This window comes from Chelonia mydas, chromosome 1 (assembly GCF_015237465.2).
Source record: "Chelonia mydas isolate rCheMyd1 chromosome 1, rCheMyd1.pri.v2, whole genome shotgun sequence".
In the NCBI taxonomy this organism is placed as follows: domain Eukaryota; kingdom Metazoa; phylum Chordata; order Testudines; family Cheloniidae; genus Chelonia; species Chelonia mydas.
The window spans coordinates 334,803,853-334,821,308 of record NC_057849.1 but is presented as its reverse complement, the minus strand read 5'-3'; the positions used below and the strand labels follow the sequence as shown (position 1 = coordinate 334,821,308).

The 17,456-nt window shown below is 40.1% G+C and overlaps 1 long non-coding RNA gene across 1 annotated transcript in view; it reads left to right on the top strand.

Moving 5' to 3' along the window:
- LOC119565081 overlaps positions 1-17,456 on the top strand; it is a 313,090-nt gene that overhangs the window by 159,784 nt on the left and 135,850 nt on the right. The window lies entirely within an intron of this gene.

Here is a 17,456-nt window from a genome sequence, read left to right as displayed (position 1 = left end):
CCAGAGAGGATGGTTCTAAACTATTCTCAGTGGTAGAAGAGGACAGGACAAGGAGTAATGGTCTCAAGTTGCAGTGGGGGAGGTTTAGGTTGGATATTAGGAAAAACTTTTTCACTAAGAGGGTGGTGAAACACTGGAATGCGTTACCTAGGGAGGTGGTAGAATCTCCTTCCTTGGAAGTTTTTAAGGTCAGGCTTGACAAAGCCTTGGCTGGGATGATTTGATTGGGGATTGGTCCTGCTTTGAGCAGGGGGTTGGACTAGATGACCTCCTGAGGTCCCTTCCAACCCTGATATTCTATGATTCTATGATTCTATGATTCTATGTGCATTCTGTCCAAGCACAGGCATAATGCCGATCATTGTTAATTGTAAAGCTAGTCATTGGGCCTATCATCTGAGGCACTATACATGTAATGGAGAATTTCAGCTTAGTTTTTTAAGTGTCTAGCCCTTTTTCTTGCAATGACAGACTTGAAAAATGGAAATCGATGTAACCCAAAGTGAAATCAATCACTAGGTTGAAGGGAAAAAGTAGCTGGTTTCTACTTCTGTATTAGGAAAGTAGGAGGGACATAAAGACATCATTTGTAGAGAGACAGGGAGAGATCATTATGTACACACACACTTTCTGTGAACCATTTAAGTTTGGGTTGTCTTCCAAAGAACCATCTCACTAACCCAGTCCAAACGTTTAGGTCAACCCTGTGTATGATGGTGTGATAATAGTAGATGGGAATCTGTTATGTCTGTAGACCAGAGGGGCTACAAAAAACTTCTTTTGCGGGCCTACTCAAATATGCTAAGGTTGACTGTTGTTAATAAGCACTAAAGGTGGGATGCTTAATAGCATTCTGTTTTTGCCTAGCTCTCCTTCCATTGAAGTCAGTGGGATTTCCATTGACTTCAGCAGGAGCAGAATTTGCCCAATACTGAGTGCGTTTTAAAATTCCACCTACAGAGCATTATACCAAGGGAAGAATAAGTCCCATCCTTTTCCCTACCTTATATTTATATTACAATTATTTTAGATTTTGAACTAAATATATATAACTGGGAAGCCATCAATTTTGCAGTGGTTTTAGTTCTGGAGCATAGAACTAGTCATCATAAGTTCTGGGCTGGAACTGGAAAAAAAGGTAAACTATATCCCTTTTATATTAATGTCCCATATTAATGTTATATTAAACAAAACCTTACTTGTATTATTAAAAGCATACTCATTTTTTTAAATCTAAATTTCTTTTCACCATTGATTCTGTATTCATTTTTCATTCTATGTTACTTGGACAATAAAGTTTAGTATCATTTCCTGGTTCTTATGCAATAGCACAAGGCTCTTGCTTGTGTTTCTAGCCCTGTTTAATTCTCCCAAGACACTGTTTATGACCACTCTTATTTGCATCAAACATTTCTGTACCTATTATATGTTGTAAACCTCAAAACTTAAATTTGGAACACATGCTTGCAAACAGTGTCTCTTTAATAAAACATCTGTGTTGCTAATCAATGCGAGTGAAATGCATTATATAATGAAGTGGATAAATCCAGAATTTCTAACAGGTGAGGATAAATCATGTTTGCCTGTGAATAACAGTTTTTATCAGTGACTCAGTGGGATCATAATGTATTCTTTCAATCTGCTCCAAAGGTAGTAGCAGGAAAGCTATTTTATAGATTTCTTGGTAATCTGAGCTGATGTTATACCTGTTACAGGACATTTCCAATAAAATAGAAACACAGCAGGATAAAAAAGATACAAATGGTGTTTTTATACCAGTCAATAAAAGCATGACTCTGTAGTAATAGAAAATTTGTTCATGAATTGTGACGTATCAGCAGCTTGGTTGGTAAGATATTAAAATAATTCATGTCCTACCTCTGTAACTGTTCTTACCATTATGTTAGCATGTGCCTTTAATTTGCTGTCTTATTTTCATTGTCAACTAGGAAAAAAACAAGTCAAGTACATAGAGACACTGTACAATCAAAACAGCATATTGGAATGATTTCTTAAACTACTTTATAAGTCATTAGTTTTGACAAGGGAGGAAAAGTCCAGCGCATTTATACATACCAATTTACCTCTAATGATTGTGTTTCATATTATGGAAATGATATAGTAATGACACAACTTGTCTTTTCCCATAGCCTAAGGCTATTTAACAAAGCTAAAGCACGTTTTTTTTAACCTCCTAAGAAATCTTAGACCACGATTGTGCAATCTGAGCCCTGTGGGCAGACACTTGTCCCGATTCAGAAACTGCGCTGATTTCAGTGAGACTTCATGAATGAACCTGTCTGGATCACGTGGCAGGACTGAGGCTGTAATTTGTACATCACAGCTAAGCAAGCTAAGTCAGGTGAGCCAGATTCTGATCTCAGTTACCCCAATGTAAATCTGGAGTAATAAAAGACTTTATTGATGTTACATTGGTTCATAGTTTGGCCCATGGATTGTAAATCTCTCTCGTGAAGCTCTTTAGGTTAATTTTAAATCATATGCTGACAATTAAAAACAAAATCCAAGAAAGAACAACATAGGAATTGTCATACTGCATCAGAACTGTGCTTCCCTTAGATGCTGGAGATGATTGAGATATAGGTGATTTTGTTTTCAGTTTTGACCAATTCTGTTAGTTTTCAATATGCAGAAGTACAGTCTTCTGCCCTTCCCCTCCAAATTTCGCATGTTCCTCACATATGCAGGTAAGTTGCTATGCTATTTGTTTTGTCAAATGTAAGAAAGTCATTTTTTTTCCTTGATTGGGTTTTTGTTTTATACAAACGTGGTGTAAATAAAAGACATATTCTACTAAGCACATTCAAAACCATAAGGGATTTTTCTTTCTACCCTCCATGCAAAAAAAAAAAAATATGAGTAGTATCAATTTTACATTTCTGATCTCATTTCCTCTCTCATATATAAATCTTGCACAAAGAAAATTGGAGCTGCATTATCTCTTAAAGATAAAAAAGTTTCTAATGTAGATAGTCCACATTTCCTCAATAATATTCTTGGTGGAAATGTTAATAAATAATTAACTAAATGCCCTATTTTGCAGACTCTTAGTTCATGATGATGTGTCTTTCATACATATTTTATTACATTTCAATCTTTATTAGAAAGGGTTAGTGGAAAAATTTAGGTTCTCTTGCATAGGTTTATTTAATACTGAGTTATGTAATAAACAGAAAGACTTGTTACATTTTTGTCTGTTTATCATCTTCTGGTGCAGCTGTTCATAATTTTACAATGGTTCACAAGTGCAGGAAAAGCAGCTAAATTTCCATGATGCTATCCATGGCAGGCATGTTGGCTGCCGCTGCATTAGCTGAAGCACTTGTCAAAATGATTTCAGGGCAGTTTACTGTTAATGGGGGAAAAAGTCAAGAAGATTTGAGAAGATTACACTTAATATTTGAACAACAATGTCCATCTGAGCCATTGTCAGACAGCTCTAGTAAGACTGCTTATGCAGGCTCTCCTAGTCCAAATTATCCAGAGCCTTCAACACTGAATAAATCCCAGTAATTCGGGAGGTTGTGAATATTTGCTGTCACTAGCCAGGGAAGTCATATCCAAGGTCTGCTGAATTATTGTAGCTTTTAAAGTTTTGTTCTTTTGATTTCACTTCAGTGGCCCATTGGTCAGTGGGAAGGAAGAATAACTTGTGCTAAATGGACTCTCCTGCCTCTGACTGGATGTTTCTTCCTGGTTTTTCATTATTATCCCATAGGTGATCTTGCACAATGGAGTGGATTTGGGTAAAAGTTTCAAAAACGCCCAAGTGATTTAGGAGCCTTATGTTCCATTTTCAAAAGTGACTTGGGCACAGAGAGTCTAAATAGAAAATTGAGATTTAGACTCTCTGTGCCCAAGTCACTTTTGAAAATGGGACTTAAGGCTCCTAAATTGCTTAAGAACTTCTGAACACGCTACCCTTGGTGCCCAGGTCTGAAAATTGGCTTTTAACCAGTGTTAGGATATTTAGGGTTTTTGTTTAAAATATTCTCTTTATTTTATGCTTACCATGATATTTTAACATTTAATAAGTTTGCTAGAACTCCTACCACCTGTCTGTGGGCCCCATAATTTCAATCTAACCCTTTTCTTTTTTTCAGCGTATGTTTGGCAATTATTCTTAAAATCCTGGATGGTAAGTTACATGCTCTGTCACTACAGTCAGTTACAAAAAGATGCAATAATTCCATTGGAGACCTAGCTTTATATTAAAAAAATAATAACCGTGACCTTTCAATACTTTTACTAGAGCAATGGCAATGCAGAAAATGCAACCTAGATGGAGTGGGACTGCCATGGCAGGCCAGAGTTGTTGCACACCAGTTATGGGAGGGAGAGCTTTTGTCAGAATCAGTCTTTGTAGAAGACTAATAGAGATATAGCTAGAATTCCATATGAGTCAAACTTTTGGAATTAGTCATGAGACTGGTTAGGACACTGGCTTTAGATATGTGAAACTCACGTTCAGGTAAAAGGGGACTTGAACCTGGGTCCCTCACATCCCAGCTGAGTGCCCTAATCATTTATATATGGCCTATTCTAAAGTTGCTGTCTCTCTCTATTCCCATTTTGCAAAAAATTTCAAAAGGTCTCATTTTCATTGATACAAAACAAAAACAACTTTTGAAACCTCGAAGCTTTTGTAAAACAGAATTGATTTAGAGACAGCTCTGATATTTATTATCTCCATTTTACAGGTGGAAAATTAAGGCACAGAGATAGTAAGCGAGAAGTCCCATTGACTTCAGTAAGACTTCTTGAATAATTAAAGTCAGGCACATGCTTAAGTATCTTATTGAATCATGGCCTAAGTGATTGGCCCATGGTCACGTGGGAGGTTTGTAGCAGAGGCACGAATTAAATCAAGATGCTCCAGAGTCCAGTCCTGGACCTTAACCACAAAGCCTTCATTCCTCTGTGTAGTTGCATATAATTAATCAAGTGAACTGTTAGATGTCCCAAAAAAAGGGGAATCTACCACTGACCTGGGGCGACTATTTGACAGTCTAGGCGATCTCATTGGTGGGAAGTGTCTCCAGATATTACTTGAAATATTTAGTTTGTTAATTTTACTTTATTTCTAGGGTGATTGGAATTAGTTTTGAGCCACAAAATAGTTACTTTATTTAGTCTGAATTTGTATTTACTCCAGTTTTGATGTTATTGCACTGGCATAGTAAGTGAAGGCCATTTGGGACTTTGAAGTTCTTCTGTGACTGTCTAGCATTACCACCAGTTCATTGGTTGCTTAACTCTCAATTGCTTTGCTTTCTGTACCATTTGCCCTTCTAAATACTATGCGCATGAAAACATCTGTTACCATTATTAGTGGACATTGTGTTGCAGAACATCATATTTATGTATCTATATACATGTAGATGTTTATCTATTATTATATATATGTGTTTGAGTATACTTTCAAACCTACATGACACTGGTGCCTTAAACATTCTATTTGCAATACGCAGGGCAAGAGAGGGATATTTATTTGTGGAATCACTTCATCTGCCTCCAGAATGCCCCAGGGTAAAATGTGGCAGCTGTTCAACATTGCGCCGTATAGTTATATAACCATTTAGGACAGGAAGTGAAGACAAATTCCACCTCAGTAGTGGGAATCTAATTATCCTTTTGGAATTGGGCCAAGACACTAGGGCTAATACCCATATGGTATTTTTACAATAAGTGATATGAGTTCTTAAGAACCACAAGTGGTCAAGATTTCTGTTCCACTTTCCATAGTAAAGACACCTCCACTGGCATTGTGTCCCCTAGCATTATAACAAAGACATTATGTCAGTACTAACTCAGAGGGAAGCATGCCATCTATTGAATCTATCAGTATAGTACTATTTCTTGCAGTTGTCTGGCCTTGCCTTAAAGGTCTCCCTTTTAATGTATTCACCAGGCGAGAGCCTGCTAAATCTGTGAGATCTGATATGGTGTGGCGGCAGGTGGTAGGATAAGGTTGAATACAAAAGAAAAGGGAGATTAGAACGTCAAAATCTTAATTGTGAATCGCAACTAGATCCTACCAGCACAGAATATTAGTTCCTAATGTTGACTTTTTTTCCCAAGGATATTTTGGCTACTGTACTGACATAGTTCATTAGTTAGTCACTGTGGCTGATCTGGAGTTATTGGCTTGCCTTTCATCAGTCTCCTCCTTACAGAGCATATTTAGCATGGGTACCAAATGCCTTTGTATTTTTTGCAGTAATGGCAGTCTGAGGGTTTATTTCGCCAGAAGACAATAGCAATGCTTTTCTAAGTTCAATGCATTGCTCCACATCAAATTACCTTCTTTCATTGAAAATGCTGTGAAAATTATGATCTGAATTTTGTTTGCTGCCATTACTTTTCTCTTGTACCATACATCAATATGTAAACGGTTCTGACTTCTCCCAAATTATCAAGTGACGGTTAAAGTCAAAAGTTCCTATTACAAGAATATTTTATAGTTGGGACAAGGGTGTCCTATTAGTGCTCTAAATATCTAAATGGGTTCCAAATAGTTATATGGACTCTGTAACATGCTAAAATACAGTACATAGTAGAGTCCCTATTTTCAGCCATAGTATATGTGCCTGATGTAAATGTGAAGGGAGAGCTAGATCTCTAGATAAATCTATCTATAAACCCCATTCAGCAAGGTTCTTAAGTATATGCCTAACTTTAAGCACATGAGTAGTTCAATGGAGCTCAAATATCCAGGTTCTTATACAGTCCCCTACACCAAAGTATCCTGAATGACTCAGTTTCCTTATACAACCTTCAGGATAATTTAAAGATGTTCTCTTGTCTAATTTGTTTAGCCAGCAAAATTTTGACTGATCTTAAAATATTTTGTTATGATGTTGTCATATTCCTCCTTCAGTGCTGGGAGTAGTGCATTTTCAAGATAATGGATAGAGTATTGAAAAAGACACTGCACAATAGAATCTCTATGGATAGAAATTCCGTGCTTGAGTAATAAGAGAATAGCAGTACAAATATACTACCGACCACCTGACCAGGATGATGGTGATTATGAAATTCTCAGGGAGATTAGACAGGCTATAAAAATAGAAAACTCAATAATAATGGGGGATTTCAACTATCCCCATATTGACTGGGTACATGTCACCTCAGGAGGCAAGGGTAAAGTTACTAGACACCATTAAAGACTGCTTCTTGGAACAGCTTGTCCTGGAACCCACAAGGGGAGAGGCAATTCTTGATTTAGTCCTGCATGGAACACAGGGTATGGTCCAAGAACTGAATATAGCTGAACTGCTCAGTAATAGAGACCATAATATAATTAAATTTAACATTGGGGGGAGGGCGGAAGGGAATACAAAACAAGCCCACTCCTGTAGCATTTAACATCAGAAGGGGAAATTACACAAAAATGAGGAACCTACTTAAACAGAAATTAAAATTCACAAGAGTGAAATGCTTGCAAGCCGCATGGAAATTTTTTTAAAACATCACAGTAGAGGCTCAAATTAAATGTATATCTCAAATTAAAAAAAAAGTAAGAGGACCAAAAAATGCCACCGTAGCTAAACAACAGACTAAAAGAGGCAGTCAAAGGCCAAAAGGCAACCTTTAAAAATTGGAAGTCAAATTCTACTGAGGAAAACAGGAAAAAGCATAAACTGTGGCAAGTCAAATGTGAAAGTATACTTAGGCAGGCCAAAAAATAATTTGAAGAGCAACTAGCAAAAGACTCAAAAAGTAATAGCAATTTTTTTTTCAAATACATCAGAAGCAGGAATCCTGCCAAACAATCTGTGCGGCTGCTGGATGATTGAGGTGCCAAACGAGCAAGCAGGGAACACAAGGCCACAGTTGGAAAGCTAAATGAATTCTTCGCATCTGTCTTCACTGCTGAGGATGTGAGGGAGATTCCCACACCTGACCCATTCTTTTTAGGTGACAAATCTGAGGAACTGTCCCAGATTGAGGCATCAATAGAGGTGGATTTGGAACAAATTGATTAATTAGTTAAGTCACCAGGAGTTCACCCAAGAGTTCTAAAGGAACTCAAATATGAAATGGCAGAACTATTAACTACAGTATGTAGTCTATCACTTAAATCAGCTTTTGTATCAGATGACTGGAGGATAGCTAATGTAGCACCGATTTTTTAAAAGGGCTCCAGAGGCGAAGCTGGCAATTACAGACCAGTAACTTCAGTACCAGACAAATTGGTTGAAACTATAGTAAGGAACAGAATTATCAGTCATATAGATGAACAAGATATGTTGGGAAAGAGTCCAAAATGGCTTTTGTAAAGGGAAATCATTCCTCACCAATCTACTGGAAGTCTTTGAGGTAGTCAACAAACATGTATAAGGGTGATTTAGTGGATATAGTGTACTTGGACTTCTTTCAGAAAGCCTTTGACACGGTCCCTTACCAAAGGCTCTAGAGTAAAGTAAGCAGTTGTGGGATAAGAGGGAAGGTCCTCTCATGGATCAGTAACTGGTTATAATACAGGAAACAAAGGGTAGGAATAAATGGTCAGTTCTCAGAATGATTAGGGGTATGGAACAGCTTCCATATAAGGGGAGATTAAAGACACTTGGATTGTTTATCTTGGAAAAGAGACAACTAAGGGGGGGGGGGGAATGACAGAAGTCTATAAAGTCATGAATTGTGTGGAGAAAGTGAATAGAGAAATGTTATTTACCCCTTCACCTAACACAAAAACCAGGGATTACCCAATAAAATTAATAGGCCGCAGGTTTAAAACAAACAAAAGTAAGTACTTCTTCACAGAATGTCAACCTGTGGAACTCATTGACAGGTCTTCATTATGAAGGCCAAAACTATAATAAGGTTCCAAAAAAATTAGATAAATTCTTGGAGAATAGGTCCATCAATGGCTATTAGCCAGAATGGGCAGGGATGCAACCCTTTCCCTGGATGTCCAAAGCTTCTGACTCCCAGAAGCTGGGACAGGACGAGAAGATCACTCAATAATTGCCCTGTTCTGTTCATTTCCCTCTGAGGCATCTGGCATTGGCCACTGTTGGAAGACAGGGTTATGGGCTAGATGGATCACTGGTTTGACCCAGTATGGCTGTTCTTATGTTCACCATCAACTTAGAAATCACATTTTTCTCAAAGTTTTTCCACATGCTGTTATTACATATAGCACCAAAGCTTCTGGAACTGAAAGACTCAAATATTTTTAATCACTTTTTCTTTGACCATTTGACAAAGCTTTGTGCTTAGTCTTCTTCACTAGTTCCTATGTATAGGCACTCAGTTTTGCCTTTTGTTTATGTGGGTCTTTCACACAGCCATGGGGGAGATAAGTATTTTTTTTAACAGGACATGGTGATAACAAAACCATGACTCAGGAGCAGGTATAGAATCTGAAACTACTTTCTCTCATGTTTTGAAATTAAACTGTCCCTTTACCATGCTTATATTATTTAAGGGTTTGGTTATGGCAATTGACATCATGTATCTTGCTGGATTTTAGATATAGTGGTGGTCATTTCAACAAAATCAAGGTGAATTGATACCAGGATTATTGAATTACACCAGGCAGCATTAGTCTCTATGAAACGGGTCTCAAGTTGCAGTGGGGGAGGTTTAGGTTGGATATTAGGAAAACCTTTTTCACTAGGAGGGTGGTGAAGCACTGGAATGGGTTACCTAGGGAGGTGGTGGAATCTCTATCCTTAGAGGTTTTTAAGGTCATGCTTGACAAAGCCTTGGCTGGGATGATTTAGTTGGGGATTAGGTCCTGCTTTGAGCAGGGGGTTGGACTAGATGACCTCCTGAGGTCTTCCCTGATATTTTATGATTCTGTGAAACAGATGTGTGTAGAAAAGAAATAATGCCTGGCCATTACCAATTTAGCAACAAAATTGTTATCATGGCAAACGTACTTTAGAATTTATACACAAGACGTATTTAGAAAAGTAGAAACTGAATTTGCATAATAACAGTCTGATACAGCTATGCTTTAATTCTTAAACCATGGACAGGTATTCTGCATTTATATCTTTTCATCCTAATAGATTCCAAAGTGTTTGTACCGAAATGCAGGCACCTGGGGGTGGAGTGCAACTGCCATCTGATGCAAAACACACAGCATATTTGTTATGTTTCCTGGCCTGTGAATGACGGCTATATTTTAAGCTTTGTGGACAAAGAAGCCAAAAGTTTTTTTAAATGCCAGAGGTGCTTGATGCAGAATTGAACTGTGCTCCGGAAACCTTTAAAAAAACATTTTAGTCTGCAAAATTATAGTCTAACTTTCCAAGTCACTTCTATGTTTGTATCATCCTTGACAGATAGTAAACAGATAATACTAAGTGTTAGTATTAACAATCTAACTTGTTCTTATATTACTCTTTATAGTTTCTATTCCTTTTCCCTCTATTTCTTTAGATTTATTAAGGGCCAGTTCCAGACTCTAAGCATTTAACAAATTTAAAATTACAGTGCATAAAATAAAAATGCCAAAATCAGGCTAAGATGACCAAGTCATAACTCAGTAATATCTATCCTCCTTGAAAATAAAACCCATAAAATCTCCATAATATCCATACCAGCTTTATAGAGCCTAATCCTTAAAGCAGGGGTGGCCACCCTGTGGCTCCAGAGCCACATGCGGCTCTTCAGAAGTTAATATGCGGCTCCTTGTACAGGCACCGACTCCGGGGCTGGAGCTACAGATGCCAACTTTCCAATGTGCCGGGGGGTGCTCACTGCTCACTGGCTCTGCCACAGGCCCTGCCCCCACTCCACCCCTTCCAGCCCCCTCCCCTGACCCTGCCGTGCCCTCGCTCCTCCCCCACCCACCCCAGAGCTTCCTGCACGCCATGAAACAGCTGATCAGGAGGTGTGGGGAGGGAGGGGGAAGCGCTGATTGACGGGGCAGCTGGTGGGTGGGAGGCTCTGGGAGCGAGGGGAATGGAGCTGATGCGGGGGCTGCTGACATATTACTGTGGCTCTTTGGCAATGTACATTGGTAAATTCTGGCTCCTTCTCAGGCTCAGGTTGGCCACCCGTGCCTTAAAGGCTTTCAACCCCCTCCCCCAAATGCTCTGAGTTTAGTAAGAGACAAGGTGGGTGAGGTAATATCTTTTACTGGACCAACTTCTGTTGGTGGGAGAGACAAGCTTTCAAGCTCCAAAGCGTTCTTCTTCAGGCCTGGCAAAGACACTTTACAGCGCTGCAACTTTCTCACTCGGGGGTGTGAAAAAACACCCCCTGAGCGCTGCAAGTTTCAGCGCTGTAAAGTGCCAGCGTAGACAGTGCACCAGCGCTGGGAACGGTGCTCCCAGCGCTGGTAGCTATTCCCCTCATGGAGGTGGGGTTTTTTATAGCACTTTAAGGTTGCTAGTGAAGACATTCCCTCAGACTGTTACAGCTAAATACAAGGTGAAACAGATTGGTAAGGGTAAGGAATGTTTCAAGAAATCAATCAAAATGAAGTGGGCAATTAACACCTCTGCAGTCAGAGAACAAAGGAGAGTTAGTGGGTTACAGACTGTTGTAAAGAGATAGAAAACCAGTGTCTCTGCTGAGTCCATGGTTTTTTGTGTCTAGGGGCTTGTCTTCCTTACCGGGGAGATCAATACTTCTGCATTCAATGCAGCAGGTGTTGATTTAGCGGGTCTAGTGAAGACCTGCCAAATCGAAGGCAGAGTGCTCTCCAGTCGACCCCGGTACTCCACCTCTCTGAGAAGAGTAAGGTAAGTCGACGGGAGAGCATCTCCCATCCGCGCAGCACAGTGAAGACACGGCGGTAAGTCGACCTAAGCTACATCAACTCCAGCTACATTATTCACATAACTGGAGTAGCGTAACTTAGGTCGACTTACCCCGCTAGTGAAGACAAACCCTAGTAGAGCTATGAATTTAAGTTTAGTTTAATGTAATTTTGAGTTTAATCAGGTAGGTTACTTAGTCTGGGTGCTAGGAGTATTTGATGAGCATTAATGCATATAAATGCTGATCAAAGAAATGAAATTTCAGAGCATTCACATTCCATAAGGATTTGCAGGGTTCTCTGAGAGCCTCAATCTTGCCTCAATACTTCAGAATGTTTACACAAGAAACACAATGTGGAACATATAAACACTACTGGATTGCACTCAGCATGCTGTGCAAATGGACTGCATCTTGGATGTTGCCTTCACTTCTGTGTACTTCAATTCCAGAAAGAAGTTGACAAACTGGAGGTTGTTGAGAAGAGCATCATAAATTATTAGACGACTGCAAGGGGAGTGGGATTGATTTAGGAGGATTGGAAAAGTAAAAAACGAAATAGGACTTAGCCAAGCTATTCATATCTAAGGTGTGTGGCAGAATTGGTTTCCAATAATATCTTTGTCCAGGATCTACTGCCACTTAAGCAATTTTCATTACTGGTTCAGATGCATCCATTGCAAAGCTGCATGTTCACAGAGGCTTTCTCACTGATCCTCTGCAGTTGAACATATTGTTTGTCATATGGTGACAAGCCATTCATTCGGAAAAGGTGTTAAATTATTGATGCACATTCCTATAGTATACACAGAATGTTCTTTTTCATTAGGTAAATGCAACACAGGTGTAAACTGATTATGTGATTGCCTCAAGGGACAGCCAAAACATTTGGATAACTGCAGATTCATATCAGCTAATTTTAGTTGCTATATGAATTTTGCATTCACGGAACAAATAAATTGCAGATAACCTAAAATCTGGGTTCAGTTGTTGCTTTCATTTCTATAGCACCTTCTATGGGATAGATTCAGCAGACGTTGCAAACTTTACCTTCGCCACACACATCCCCTGGGAGGAAGGTAGGTGTATCCACAATTTTCAGAAGGGGAAAGTGAGACAAAAAGCAGAGGTTGCTTTTCCAATGTGTTTAGCACATTTGGGAAGAGAATGCAGGTCTCCAGACTCTTAGGCCTGTGCCTTAAACACAATGCCATCCTACCTCCTTGGTACCAACCTTAAAAATTAGGGTAAAATAGATGTTCACATGTCTAAAAAACTTGGTCCAGTATTAGCAAAGAAAGCTAAGTATAATAAAGAAGCAAATATGAGGCCAAATGCTCCCCTTCACTGCGTGTAGTAAAGGAGGGAAGCCAAAATAATTAAGAGTAATTAAGGTGGTCCTGCAACTAGTTGATACAGTGAGCTCTGGCAGACCTGGGACATGCTCCCCAACTTCCCCCAAATCCTCCCCATGAACACTAGCTGGTAGGGGCTCTGTGGGTTTAAGGAAGCATGCTGAGCTAGCGAGAAACCACTTTTTGCTGCACAAGTCTCTCCAAAATTTGACAGCAATCCAGTTAAAAGGCTGCTTGTAATAGCATTAACTCCCACTCAGTGAGGGGGAGTACTTCACAGCCATATGGGAGGGTGTCCGTGACAGCATAGCAGCTGTAAGTGAGACATGCTGATGGAGGGAGGGGGAAGCAGAATAAGACAGAGGGGCCAACAGGATTTGCCTGCTGATCAGTATGTCATGCTAGTGCATTTTGCCTCAACACAGTCCCCTCTCGCCAGAGTGGAGAATGTAGCAGAAGCTAAAAAAACCTCAGGAGGTACCTTTCCTCTAAACTGAGGTCTTGCATGTATATTGTGGCCTCTTGTCTTTCAAGTCTCTCTGATACTAACACATCCAAGGAGGTCTCACAACAAATTTTTTGGTGGCCTCAGAGTTTGGCCACCACCTCTTGCTGGCAGCCGCTCTGACAATTTTTCCTAAAATACTTAATTAACTTTAGGGAAACAAACACATATGCACAGATACATGTCCAAACCATTGTAATTTATTTATAGGGTTTTTTTTGCAGACTCAGTAATAAAAATAATGGACAGTTGTCTCTATCCTTTACTGGACCTAAGCAGAGTAGAAACACAAATAAGGTGCTTTGCATGTTTTGCCTTTTTTTTTTTTTTTGTGGTTGATTTTTTTTTTAGACTTGCTAGCTAGTAAGTCTGCTACTGTGAAAAGTGATATTTGTATATTTGTTAATATCACAGCAGACTTAATTATCCCCGGCAAGCTAGGGGACAAATTAAACCCTGGATGGGGAGGTGGGTAAGGAGGCAGGAGGGCCAAGGGCGATGCAGGAGAGGGATGAGTCCGGGGCTGGAGCCTGAGATCCTGCTGTATGGCTGGGGGCTGGCCGATGCAGCAGGGGCCAGGGGAAGCTTGGGTTGGTGGGGCAGGTTTGAGCCTGGGGCTGGAGCCCAAAGCCCTGCAGCTGGAGGATGGAGCCTGCTGCCACATGGCCAGAGCCTGCCGCCCACCACCCCAGAGCTGATGCCCAAAGCCCAAGCCCCATCGCCCTTGGGAAGGTGGGGAACTCACACTGGTCACCTGTTCCTCCAGTGTTTGTGGCTCCAGAAGGAGGCAGGGACCAACCTCTGCCGATGGGAAGGGTCCTCTGCTTCCTTCTTCCCCCTGCCCCTTCCAATCACCACCCAGGAGGCTGTGGCCACAAGAAAAGCTCCTGGTGGCCGCATTTGAGAAACACTGCTCTAGAAGCACTGAAGCAGGGTTGAGGTACATTGCTGTGGCATTATGTGGAAGTTTGCGTTGCCTTTAGGACACAAATCAGCCTGTTATGGGGGTGAGGAAGAAATTTTACCCGGGAGGTAGGTTATTGCATAACAGCTTATTGCAAGGTTTCCCACTGCTTTTCTGAAATATCTAGTGCTGGCTACTGCTGAAGGCAGAATAGTGGACTATATGGAGCACTGGTGTCATCTGGGATGGACATTTCTATGTACTCTAGGAGTTTTCCATACAGCACCTTGCACAAGCACTACCATTCACTCACAATGCATGTCTGTAATGAGCATCTTATTTAGAGAACTGACCTGCTTCTTTCTACTTGGAAGTGCATTGAGCTTGAATTTTATTCAGAAGATTTCAGGCAGGCCTAGACCTGTCCCAAAAGTTGACAAATATTAAAAATATGTTTGCTTGTCCTTAGTATAATTTATCCATGTTAACCTACACCAGAATGTCACTTGAAAGTTAACAGCAGTTTATACACAAGCATCAAATATGTTGTCGCGGTTTAGGAAAATAATGTGTGGTTGTGGGCTGCATCAGTTAAGGCTGATATTAATTGAACTGAAAAAAAATGTAATGGAAACTAAATGAAAAATGTCCATTTGTTTCAAAATTTCACACAATTTTGGAGGGAGACTTTTTGTTTGTCATTTTTGGCTGGGGAAACCAGTTTTGTTTTGCTTTGTCTTTTGACAAGCAATAGTAAACACCCATTTTTAGCACGCTTACACTAAAGGAGAGATAGCGTTGCCGAGAATTCTATGTGTATGGTGCTGTGAGAGCTTCAGAGGAAAGGGGTCATGTGAATGGCCGTCCTTAGTGCTCCTTCCTTCATGAAAACCTGAAGAGTTTGAAATAAATTTAGAACTGGAAGGTTTCAGAGTAGCAGCCGTGTTAGTCTGTATCCGCAAAAAGAAAAGGAGGACTTGTGGCACCTTAGAGACTAACAGTTTTATTTGAGCATAAGCTTTTGTGAGCTACAGCTCACTTCATCGGATGCATGCAGTGGAAAATACAGTGGGGAGATTTTATATACACAGAGAACATGAAACAATGGGTGTTACCATACACACTGTAAGGAGAGTGATCAGGTAAGGTGAGCTATTTCCAGCAGGAGAGCGGGGGGGGGGGAAGGGGGGAACCTTTTGTAGTGATAATCAAGGTGGGCCATTTGGGTCGTGTCTTTGAACCAGGATTGCATCTTGCGGGGGGAGCATGATGACTGTTGTAGAGGGACTTAAAGACTTTATAATCTTATCATTGATGTGATGCTAATGTTTTAGCGGAGGGATCCCGGAAAATTTTCTCTTTAACTGTGATAAACCCCATGTGGCAGGATGCAAATAAGCCAGTTGGTAAGCAATCATAGTACATTGACATGAAAAACTCATACATTTTTTCTTTTGTAAAGTATCTTGGTTCTGTAGCGCAGTGCTCAGCTTGTGATACTTGAAAAGGTGGCAGGAAGTAAAGCCCTTGTTTGGGGTGCGGGGGTATTGTCTCCTGGGAAATCTTTTGAGATTATTCGCCTTTTGGTGCAATCTAGTCCATTCCAAGGGCAAAAAAATTTGCTCTTCAGAAGTATTTTTATGAACTCCAGGGATTAGTCTTTTCTGGCAAGAATGATTTAGCCTGTATCCAGAGAGGGGGTGGACTCCATCAGAGGCAGGGAAATCACTCCCACTGTTTTCAATCTGGCGGTGAAATTTTTAACAAGGGGCTCTTTTAAAAGGCCCCCTCTTGTGTGTCCTTTGAAGAAATTTTCTGGAGACTTGGGGCAATATTCTTCAAAGGGTAATGCATAGATATCTTGTTTGTACAATTTTAGCAAATAAACAGCAATCCTTTTAAGTGATTCTTCCACTTCCTATAGAAATTATGTTCTATGAAATAGTTTAAGCAAATGGTTCCATTAACTGTTTCCAGTGTTAGCAACTTAGAAAACCAGTGCCAATTATATTGTCTTCTGGACATAAACTATAGAATCAAATTACCGTACATTTGGGGGAGGAAAAGCAGATGAAAGAGCAATCAAATGTTCAGATTGCAGTTACATACATGTGTGGTATTAGATTAAAATCTGTGACAGATGTACACTAGTATTTCTGCTCCTGGTGTAGACATGCATTGTAGACATGCATTGATATAACTGTATCTACTCTGGAGTTGTTATGGAATCAACATTTTTAAATTAAATTGATAAAAAGTCACACTCTTTACCAACACCGTTATACTGGTAAAACTTTTTAAGGGTATACCAGGACTTTTTAAAAGTTGTAACTTTGTGCTTATTGAAGGACACCATATGCAACATCTGCAACTCTTGTTGGTCAAGGGTGTGAAAAAACACACCCCTGACCGACATATGTTTTTCCAACAAACGTGCCGGTGTGTACAGTGCTATGTCAGTGGAAGGGTCAGAGGGTGATTTAATTATGCTCACTGGAGAGCTCTCTCCCGCCGGCATAGAGCGGCTACACAGGAGACCATACAGTGATGCAGCTGCAGCAGCAGAGCTGTGCCCCTGTAGTGTAGACATAGCCTAAATCTGCTATGCTGTAGTTTGAACCTATTGCCTCTTTTCCAAGCTGAAAAGTCCCAGGCATTTAATCTCTTCTCATATGGAAACTGTTCCATACCCCTAATAATTTTTGTTGACCTTCCCTGTACTTTTTCCTATTTTAATAAATCTTTTTGAGATGGGGCAACCAGAACTGCACACAGTATTCAAGGTGTGGGTGCGCCATGGATTTATGCAGTGGCATTATAATATTTGCTATCTTATTATCTATCCCTTTCCTAATGGTTCCAAACAGTCTGTTAGATTTTTTAACTGTCCCTGTACACTGAGCAGATATTTTCAGAGAACTATCCGCAGTGACTCCAAGATCTCTTT